This window comes from Miniopterus natalensis, chromosome 1, assembly GCF_054644295.1.
Source record: "Miniopterus natalensis isolate mMinNat1 chromosome 1, mMinNat1.hap1, whole genome shotgun sequence".
Classification (NCBI taxonomy): Eukaryota; Metazoa; Chordata; class Mammalia; order Chiroptera; family Miniopteridae; genus Miniopterus; species Miniopterus natalensis.
Window position 1 is genome coordinate 156,683,800 of NC_142081.1, and position 11,832 is coordinate 156,695,631.

Here is an 11,832-nt window from a genome sequence, read left to right on the forward strand (position 1 = left end):
CTGGGGACAAGGCAGCGGCCAGGGGCTGAGGGCGCGGAAGCGTGCCCGGGGCCAGCCACGCAGCCACCGCACGGGCAAGTGGGGACAGAGCTCACCGCTGAACTGTCAGGCCTGGCCGAGCGCCGCGCCACGGAACAGCTGGCCACAAGCTATGGCCAGGCCTTTCCAAACGACTGCCAAAGAACAGCCTGGACAAAAGCTGGCGACTGTCATGATAGAATGAGGAGGTCAGAACCGGAAAGTAATGTTTTCTCTCAAATGTGGGAGGAAAACGTCAAGAATAAACATCTTCTAATAAGTAAATTTAAAAATTCCTCATTCATTTTCCTAAACATTGTTCTGAAGAGTAAAAACAAGTTTACTAGAACCTAATAATGACATCAATATCTGTGGATACCCCAAAGCATAAATTAATCAATAGCATGTTAACTACTTATACCACAGTATGTATTTTTATTCATTCACCCAGTGAATATTCATATATTTGGAGACTCACTTTAGTCTGATGACTAAGAACATGTGCTTTGGAGCCAGATTACCAGGGCTCTAATATTAGCTCCACTTACTCTGTGACCCTGAACAAGTTACATAACCTCTCTGTGCCTTGGCTGCCTCACCTGTAAACTAAGGATAATAATAGTATTTATGGTAATAATGTTATTATATTGTTATTACTATAACAACATAATTATATATAAAAATTATTGTCCATAAAATATGTAATAATATATGCTATAATAATATAGTATATGTCGTTATTATGTGTATAATATGTAAAAGGTACTTAGGCCTGGCACATAGTAATCACTTTACATGTTGACTATTATTGTTGTTATTATGTGTCTACCAAATATTCAATAAGTATTTGTTGAGTCTCCAGTAGGCTAGATGTCACAGGCAGGATTCTCTGGAGACAGATGCGGAGACAGTATTTGGTGTGTCAGATATTTACTAGGACTCAACATAGCTGGAAATAAGGAGGAGGGAACAGAATTGGCAGAGGGAGAAGCTGAACTTCAGCGCAGGCCCAGCAAAGCCTTGGCCAGAGTCGCAGGGAGCTTTGACATATACACAGCCCATGAAAATTGTTTCACCATGAGCTGAGATGGTCAGGCCTTTATGTCTCAGCTGTGACCAGTCAATAAATGGGGAAACAATCCTTAATTAAAAATTGTCTCTGCAGTGCATTTCCATGTCCACTACACTAGGTCATGGAGAAATCAAAAGGGAACATTTGACCTCAAATGATTCATAGCCAAAGGAACAGCCATTCAATATTCCATATGAAGCTTTAATAGAAATATGCATATGAATACATAATACAACTAAAGGCAACCTTCTTAATTTCTTAGCTTCCATATGATGAGAAGACATAAAATTATACCACTTTTATATACACTATTAATAGATACTAAACAAAAAATTCCAAGCATTATCTTTTATCTAATAAATGTTTACTACCCTTCTAATGTAAAAAAGTACTATGGAGGAAAGCTATGCAAGATAAAAAGTTGTACATGAGCCCACTTGTGTGGCTCAGCAGTTGAGCATGAACCAAGAGCATCCAGAAGATCGCGGTTGGATCCCCAGTCAGAGCATATGCCCGGGTTTCGGGCTTGATCCCCAGTAGGGGTTGTGCAGGAGGCAGCTGATCAATGACGCTTATCATTGAAGTTCTATCTCTCTCTCCCTCTTCCTTCCTCTCTCTGAAATCAATAAAGACATATTAAAAAAAAAAAAAGTTGTACATGAAATTGTTTCTTCAGTCACGAAGATGAAGATCTATTAGGGGAGAAATAATATGTGTATTCAAACGCTTTCAATACAAGGTTTATTGTGAGTGCCATCTAAATGGTACAATGGCTTATTATAGTTCAATGTTGCTTATTGCACCATCTAAAATGGTACAGTCATCAATGGCTGATTATTGATTGAGCAGAGTGGTGTTGCCCAGACTTGCCTGAGCATAAAATTCTCCTAAAGTCTTTGTGGAATTCTTGGGCACTAACCCAAACCCCTGAGTTGGAATCTCTGAAGAAGGAACAAAGAATTTACACTTCAGCCACCTTCCAAGCTCCCTAATGACTCTTCTGGTCAGTCACGTTTGGAAAGCACTGCTGCAGTGGAAACATAAAGGTGAAACATAAAACACCTGGATAGAGCCTTGGTTCTGTCCCTGGCTGACTTGGTGACCAGAGGCACAGGCCTATCCTTAAGATTAGAGAACCAGGAGCAAAAGAACACATGGGGGCCTATATCATATGTCTAAATATTTAAAACTATAAATAAAGTTTAAAATTATTAAATAAAACGTGACCTACCCTATTCCACGTTGACAAAATCACATTAAAACTACCTGGAAGGCCAGGTTCAAATTTAGATTCTCAGACTCCTCATATTTCTCTCTGGAGCATGGAAGCATGGGGAAAGTTAACCTCTGGGTCCCAGCCCACAGCTCCTTCTCTTCCCATCTCTTGTTCCTGTCCAACGTGAGGGCCTCGTGTCACAGGTCTGACTCCTGGCCCATGTCCACGCTCAGTCCATCTTCTTTGAAAAGAGCTGTCCCTTGGCCATGACTAGCTTAGGGGTACACACACCAGCTGTCCTCTCTGCCATAAGCAGGGCACAGCCAGATAAGAAGGCCCAAGCAGGCTCGAGAGTGGGCTCAGGGCTGCACAGGTAAGGAATTTCAGAGTCCCTCGACCAGAAAGGTATGTGGCACAGGCTCCTCTTGGCTGGTAGATTCTTCACCCCTTGGGAAGAAAACAGCCAGATGAAAGCCAGACTGCAGTCTTAGACTATAGAGCCCATACGGGTGCACCTCTTGTCCATGTCCAAGGAGGTACTGCGGTGACCAATAGGTCAATCAGTTCGACCTTCAGTTTGTCACTATAAAGTGGATCTTGTAAAGCCTCTGCACAAGATGATTTGTGAGCCTAAAATAGGGTGGTATTTCTGAAAGCACTATCTAAACTCACAGTATTTACAGCATTCAAATGTTAGTTGTGCTACTACGGTTCAGGTATAAAGGAAATAGAAACTCTTTCCAGTTATAGATCAGGAAAGTCCCTTTATAGAAGTTGGCATGTAACCTAGATTTCAAAAATAGAAAAGGTATTGAGAATCCAAAATGTGAACTGTGCATGGGACAGAATTTCAGGCCAGAAGAGTGGTAGAAACCAAGGCATGAAGACAGGAAATTACTGCATGTTCCTCAAACAGGGAACAGTCCAGATTGCCTGAGTTGGAGAGCTTTTGCTCAAGTTAATGTGATTTATGACAAGCAAGAACTGAGCCAAGATTGGGGTAGGAGAGAATGGGGGACTGGGCGTGTGGAGGGAGAGTGGTTGAATATCAATCTCAGAGATATGATTGAGCTCTAACTAAGCTAGGACAGCCTTTATATTTTCAGTTTCTGATTTTATAAGCACACACAGACATCTCAAAAATAAAGTTAATTATTTTAAACACCACTATAAACTTCCTCAACATTTTGCATAAGTCTTTATCAAGGCTTCAGACAGTGACAGATCTTTTGGTATATAGTTTTTCTTTCCCTCCATTTCTTTTTCTGTATTTTGACCCTGAGTTCAGCTCTGAAGATAATAGGTGTGTGGACTAAGGTAAGTTATTTCACAACTCTGAGCCTTGATTTCCTCTTTCTACATTACATATTTCAGGGAGCTGTATTCTCATTGCTCTTCATTCATTTGGGCACCTTATTTACAGCCAGTGGTCCTCTCTTTTCTCGCTCTGTCACTTACCTACCTCCTTGTGGAAAATGGCATTTATGGAGGTTTTTTTTTGGGGGGGGGGGGTCTTTGTTTTTCTCAAATTCTTGGAGAAACTTGTAAAGATAAAGAAATAATGTTTGTTTTTTCAGTTTTTGTGGGTTTTTTAAAGATTTGTAGATGAGCACTGGGCAAGGGGTTCCGGAGCAGGAAGAGACCAACGATGCCAGCGAAATGCAGGCGGAAATACAACTGGTCCAACGATGGGTCCGGGCTGCGCAACATGAGCCATATTTGCCCTGAAGTTTCAGTTGCAATATGATTAAAAATCATAACTCTTGAATGGAATTGATATAATGTCAAAATATTTACTTCCATGCTCTGAATAGCTGGCAAAATCTGCCCCATGGAAGTCATCTCTGTCTCACATTAACTCTTCCAGCGCCTGACTTCACTTCTGCTCTGCACTTAACACTTTCCCTTGCTCTACCTGTAAACTAGTCGGCTCCCTGTTTGCCGCATGACCCCGTGTGACCATCTGCCCTTGAAAGGCAGATTTAGGTTTTACTTATGCTTATAAACCCCAACACTTAGCACTTTACCTTGTAAGTAACTCAAATCACACAACAGAGATTAGGTGTTGAATAAACCCGTGGGCAATTCTTTACACGCACGCACACACACAAATTATTACGGGATATAAAATGCCAACCCATTCCCAAATACTATGTTATATAATTATAGTACAACAGCAAAGGCAATGGTCATTACAGAAGGAAACAGAAGAAAAGAGCCTAACGTGGACTTGGGAGACGTGGGGGGAGCGCCTCAGCCGATTCCCGGGGGGGGGGGGGGAGCGCTGGGCTCTGCCGGCCGAGGGCTGGAGGACGGGTGCCATGGGAGGCCGGCTGCGCCGAGCCCGCAGGGAAGGAGGGCCTCGTGGCACTTGTTTCTGAAGCCTCTCTTCAGTTTTGCAAAAATATAAACTATGATTTTAGAGCAGCAGAAAGTGAGGCTGAAAAGGAATACAGTTTCCCAGTTCCGAGGATGCTGCACGGCACGAGGAAAAGCTGTCTCGCATGTACTCACGGGGAAGAGCAGCATGGCCAGGTGCGCGCAGAAACAGGGCTGGCTCTTGTGTGGAACTGGGATCTGGCTGTGACACGGACAGATTTGGGGATGGAGAGGTCTTCAGTTGAAGGCTCTATTGTGGTGTAATTTGGAAATGGTGAGGGTTAAAAAGGAGAGCTCTAGTGTGAGAGTCCTCACACTAGGAAATAGTGTGATTTTTAAAAAGATATATATATATATCTTTATTGATTTCAGAGAGAGGAAGGGAGAGGGAGAGAGAGATAGACACATCGATGATGAAGAGTCGCCCCTGACTGGGGATCGAGCCCGCAACCCGGGCCTGTGCCCTGACCGGGAACCCAACCTCGATCTCCTGGATCCTAGGTCGATGCCCAACCACTGAGCCACACCAGCCGGGCAATAGTGTGAGATTTTTAAGAGTGAAAATTATCTAGACTTAGAGGTTCATTGAGTTTGGGGTGTATGGGAAAGGAAGAGTGAAGATTGAGTCATACCCTTGGCTGAGTGATTATCACCAAGAATTGTGTTAAAAAAATAATGAAGGGGACTCAGGTTTGAAAAGAACGTGAGTGTTGCATTTGAATGCACTGAACTTAAAAGTAGGTCACACTCATATAAATGTATGACAGACAGCTATGTTATACTTGAGCTTGGGAAAGAGCTGGGTTGTAGTTATAGTTTTATATGCATATAGATATCAATTTTAAACCTTGGAGCTGGAGAGAACCACCCAGTAAATACATGACCTAACAGAGGCTGCCACCAGGATCACCTCGGGTCACCCAGGAACTTGCCCTGACCATGGACTTCTTCAAAGAGCCGCCACTCCTGACCAGCAGCCGTGCAACAGCCTCCAGTTCCTCCATCCGGCACCAGGTTAACTATGAGACCAATTCCAGGACATGCATGCATTTGTCCCGGGCATCACAAGGTACATTGAGCAGGCTATGGTTCCCTTCAGCATGATCACTGGCTGTGTGAAATTTTTCTCTTGACCAAAGCAAAATGCTTCTTTGTAAAATTTTTGTATTTATTGATTGATTTGAGAGAGAGAGGGAAGGAGAGAGTGAGAAACATCAATTTGTTGTCCCACTTACTCATGCATTCATTGGTTGATTTTTGTATGTGCCCTGACTGGGGTTCGAACCCACAGCCTTGGTGTGTCGGGAGGACGCTCCAACCACCTGAGCTATTCAGCCAGGGCTCAGAAGGTTTCTTACAAAAGAGATGGTGGCTTTGGAATCACACATTATTCACCCGAGGAAGCTGGTGATGTAAATCATTCACAGCTGGGGCCAGCTGCCTGATGGGTCTGCGTCTGGCCCCCCGCAAGGGATCACCCCCTCCCCTCACGGGCCTTCATTGATTTTATTCTCATGCGGCGCTGACATTTGAAGAATTCCAGGCCCCTCGTGCTGGCCTCTGTCTCGGGCTCAGGGCACTGTCTCACTTCATGCCTTAGACTCTAAATCCGCGTCTTACCCTCCCCTGCTCATTCATTCAGGGAATACCCTGTACCTGGTATAATAATAACAATTATTATTATTATTGATGTGGTTTCTTTTTTTCTGACTGGATACACCAGGGCTGGGTATCTGACTGGTCTTTCTGGAAGCAGCTGTATCTCCTCCAAGTCTCTTTGCAAACACTCTCACTTTATGAAACCAGCCCCAGCCGTGGGACCCTCACCGTAGTTCCAGTTCCCTTCAGTGACCCCTGCTTCTGGGCTCTGGGAGCCCCACGCCTTCATGCTTTCTCTTCAGCCCCGGGGAAGGTAGCACCTTCCTGCTTCTGTTCATCTCTGAATTTTCTCACCACCGCTATTAGGTTTTTCAGCTCACTCAGCTCCACCTGGTTTAAATATCTGCTGTGGCTCTGTTTTTGTTTGGTTTGGTTTTGACCTGAACCCAGACTGATATGGCCAGTGGAAAGTATAGTTCAGATGATGAATCAGGCCGGGGGGAAAGAGGCAGAAGGAGGTCTGTGACTGTGAGAACATTCGGAAATGACAATAATAACAATGGTCGGGGGGTCAAAAATGGCACCTTGGGAATAAAGATTAAGTAAGATATTGATAATAGAAAGTTTTAATAAGAAAGTGAGATAGTGGAGGTTTTGTTTTAGAATGATAAAATATAATTTACCATATTTTCTTTTAAACTTACTTAAGGAAATTTTATTTTGAAGCGAGGAAACCAACTCAAGCAGTCAGAACAAATAGGAACAAAATTGCTTCTGCAAAGTCAATTTTAAATGAAGATTAAAATTGTTATTTTCGAGCTTCATCAAATTGCCATTTAAAACATATTGAAAAGAAAACTGCTACCTGCTCTTACCAGATGTTCTGCAAATACTCAGCATCACTTGCTATGTATTAAGTCACTATGAAAAGCAGCACTAGAACTCAGACATATTTCTCTTGCCAATTTTTGAAAATTGAAAACAAACTATCAAGATTACAATGATTATTTTTAATTAACTTTCTTAAGGTTTGACAACTCCCCATTTTGTTTTTAAACTCACTGTAGGGTAAAACTAGATATTGCTAATAAACTATAAAATCGGGACTACGGACCTTTCCTTTTAAAGGATGAAGAAAGACATGTAGCCATTTTGCACTGATTGACAGGTGACACAGAGCACCGGTTACTTTGTTAAAAGAATTCCATCTCTGAGTTTACCGAAGAGTCTGACCAGCTGCATTTTATTTATTTGTCTGTCTTGACTTCACAGTATTGGACAAAGTAGATGACCTGCTTCTCCTTGAGCTTCTAGGATATCACACTCTCTTGGGGTTCCCCCTTTTTAAATCTACTTTCTAATTCCCTCCCTTTTCCCAAACTCATTCGTATTGAAGTGTCCAAGGTTCATTCAGCCATTGGACCCTTTTTCTCCCCTATTCGTTGCCTAGAGATCTCACTTAGCTCCATGGCTTTACACGCCAGCTAGGCACCGCTCACCCCAGAGCACATGGCCGGGCCTCCCCGAGCGTCGCGCTCCGCGCCCGGCCTGGGGCGCTTGCACTTTCCTGCTGGCTGACACCTGCAACTGAGCCTGCCTGGACGGAGCTGCCGAGCCGCTTGCCTGCAGCCTGCCCGACCTCTCTCAGGGCAGCGCCTTCCTTCCAGCTCCTCAGCCCCCCAAGCCTGAGTCATCCTCGATGCTTCTCTTTTCCTCATATTTCACACCTAATGTATCAGCACATCCCACTAGGCCCACCTTCAAAATATATCCCACATTTGACCCCATTCTAGCACCTCAACCAAGGTGAGTCCCCAGTAGGAACAATAAAAAAAAAAAGTTTTCTGTAATATATGTGTATTAGTTTTGCAAATGATTACTAAGTTATTTGGACAAAAATATTTAAGTTGCTTGTGACAGATTATTTAATGAACTTAACTGTTTGGCATTTATTTTGATCTAGAGACACTGTGGGGAAAAATCACTTAGACACTGAGTTCTGTGAACTAAAAAGTCTGGGGACATCTGTCCTAGGCATTCTGCCACCTTAGGGCCTGCACATTCTGTGCCCTCTGCCTGCAAAGCATCTCTTCCAGGCGCCTGTGTCACGACCTTCATCACCTCCTTCAAGTCTCTGCGCAAAGGACACCTTCACGATGACGCTGACTCTGACCAGCCCATCTGAATGGCAACCAGGCCCCTGCCTCCATCCTGGCAATTCTGATTTTACTAACCTCAATCTATTTTTTTCTCATGTTATACTTCACCTCAAGCGAGCTTACAATTTATTTATTTGTTTGTTTGTTTTTAATCTTCACTTAGCATATTTTTTCAATTGCTTTTCAGAGAGAGTGGAAGGGAGACAGAGAGAGGGAGTCAGAGAGAGTGAACGGGAGAGAGAAAGAGGGAAACGTCACTGTGAGGAAGACACGTCAATTGACTGCCTCCCGCATACGCCCCGCTGGGGCCTGGGGCCTGGGGCCTGGGGCCTGGGATAGAGTCTGCGTCTGAGGCACGTGCCCTTGAGCAGACTCGAATCCAAGACACTTCAGCCCCTGGGCAATGCCCTAACCACTGAGCCAAACTGGCTAGGGCTGATTTTTTATATGTATTGTTACTCTCGCTAGAATACAAGGCAAAAAAGGGTCTATTTTGTTTTCTGGTATATTTCAAATGCCTAGAGCATGCCTGGCCCATAGTACTCAATAAATGTCAGTGGGAGAAATAGATGTATTTCAAAAATCTACAAAAGTATCCATAAAAAAGGGGGAGAAATAATAGAAAAGATCTATTTGCTTAAAATACTCATTCAAAATTTTGTGTGCTTTTTGATATTTAGATGGGACAAAAGGGTATTTCTTTGAATCCCAAGCTAAGGAGTCTCCTCTACATAACCATAAAATGAAATACATATTCCTTTAAAAAGAAATCAAAATAAAAAAAAAAAAAAATCCCTGTGTTCTATTAGCTTGTTATCTAAAACAGTAAAGATGATGCAAAACTGTAGAAAAGGTAGTAAGATTTAAAATATTAAATGGGATTGCCCTGGCCAGGTGGCTCAGTTGGTTGGAGTGTCATCCTGTACACCAAAGGTTGCAGCTATGTTCCCTGGTCCGGACACAAACTGGAGGCAACCAGTCTCTCTCCCCCTCCCTCTCTCTCTCTCCCCTCTCCCCCTTCCTCTCTTTCTCCCCCCTCCCCCTTCCTTTTTGTCTAAAAGTCAATGAAAGCATGTCCTCCAGTGAGGATTAATTTTTTTAATTTAATGGGATTAATGCCAATACTATAAGTGTTTTCTTACTTGTAATTATTTACTGGATTTACTTACTGATCATCAGTAATGTGCAAGCTGCAGTTTTAAAAACTGTGTGAAATATGAAGACCCTGGCCTTGGCCTTGAAAAGCACATAACTGCGCATATGAATAGCTGCTAACTGAAGGTTCTTGGTGCCTGGAGACCAGTGTACAGAGTGTAATGGGGATTAAGAAGAAAGTGGAGGAAAGAAGATTTTGAGAAACTTCAAGAATTTAAGCAATGCTTGAAACAATGTTGAAAATTTAGAAATGCACAGATTGTGGGGTGGGAGGGAGAATGTGTCTTCCAGACAAATAAGAGAAAGAACATTTTTAAAGGAATTACAAGAATAAAATTAAGTAAATCTTGTTGGCCAGTTGTGAGTAGATTATGTAACAGTCACTAACCATAAATACAAATATGTAACTCTGCCTTCATTTATTTGAAGAACCCTTTTGAATCACTTGGTAATGTTCCTTTTTGTTTAGTACTTGTGCCAGTGTTGGGCTTGTTTGCCCTCAGATGCACACCTTGCCCTCCTCCTGTTCTGCCTGCAACACAGGGGCAGCCCCAGGGGCTGTAGCTCTCAGGCTCCTGTCAGCCCACTTCTGTCCAGGTTTGGCATTAAGGGGCGCTGGCTGAAAAGTGCAGAGTAAGAAGGGAGAGACCAGGGCATTCTCCCCTCTGCTACTGCCTTGAGCAAAATCTCTGAGAGCAGCTGTTTCTTTTTCTGGCTTCACTGTTTCCAGGCCCCTTAGATGGGCCTATGTGGTTCCGGCTTCCACCAGATAATCCCACTCCTGTCTCTGCTGGTACTTTGTCTCTCTACTCCACGTTTATAAGGAGCTCCCTATGTTTTAATCCTTGGATTCTCTCACTATCAGATTTGGATTGGCAACTTTTCTATCACCTATGAAATCAATATTTGGTTTTAAATTCCCTCTGTTGCAAATAATTGAAGTGGGTTCTGTTTCCTTGGTTATACTCTGACTGATTTATTCAGTAATTCTTATTTTAGTATTAGTTATGAGTTTAATCCACCCTCACCCCCAAATTTGTTTGTTGAACTCCTAACCTGCAGTACATCAGAAGGTGACTGTATTTGGAGATAGGGTGATTAAGGTAAAATAAAGTCCTATGGGTGGGGCCTAATCCAATCTGACTGTTGCACTTCTAAGAAGAGACAATTAAGACTCACACACTCAGAGGGAAACCCGTGTGAAGACAAAGGAGAGCACAGGCCATCCATAAGCCAAGGAGAGAGAACGCAGAGGAGACAACCCTATGGACAGCTTGGTCTCAGACTTCTCACTGCCAGAACTGGGAGAAAATAAATTTCTATTGTTTAAGCTGCGCAGTACTTTGTTGTGGCAGCTCTAGCAAACTAATACAGTATCTCTATAGATATTCTATTTTCTAAATTTACAGCTATGATTTCTTTATAAGTTCTTCATCCCTCTCAATTTTTGAAGTTTAATTTGTAAACAGTGCTCTCTTGAGGGCCTATCTTTTGCAGAATGTGAAAGCAGATTTTTTTTTTTTGATGGATCTACTGGTATTTATGTGCAATCAACAATCATGTTTCCTTGTTTAGTCATGAGCCCCTATTCCATGTTTGATTTCTTATCAGTTGTAACATATTTATAGTGTTCAACTTAATTCACATAGTAGCCCTGTGTATCTGTTTATCCCTACCCTAAACTACCCTTGAAAGTATATAGGGAATATTATTATAAACCCCGAAGGTGTCCAATGGCATTTATAATGAGTCTTGAACTAAGATAATCAATTAAGGAATAATAATAATTTTCACCCCCATCTATCATTCTGCCCTTCTGCATACTCACCATGAACCTCCTATGGGCTCATAAGCATGGCTCATGGCTTATAAAAGCTGTATGTCAAAACATGTCTCACTTTTCAGTGTTGGCAATGTGTATTTTCTGCATTCTAATTTAATCAGAATTACTCTATACATAATTTGTTGAATGTGTGGTGCTCTGTAAGGTACACTGCATTTGGCCACTGAAAAGCCATGACTTCTCCTTACTTAGAGGCAATCTGCTTTTACACCAGGAGAGGTATAGAGGAAAGAGAAAATAGTCATAGTGGTTAGCCTTCAAGAGTTCTTATTCTGTGGACATACACCCAACTGAAAGAAGAGATTTGGAGTGCATGACTTGGAAGAGGGGACAGCTAAGACAAATGTGGAAAAGAAAAATAGCAAGAAAAGCAGAAAAAACAGTCATTTTC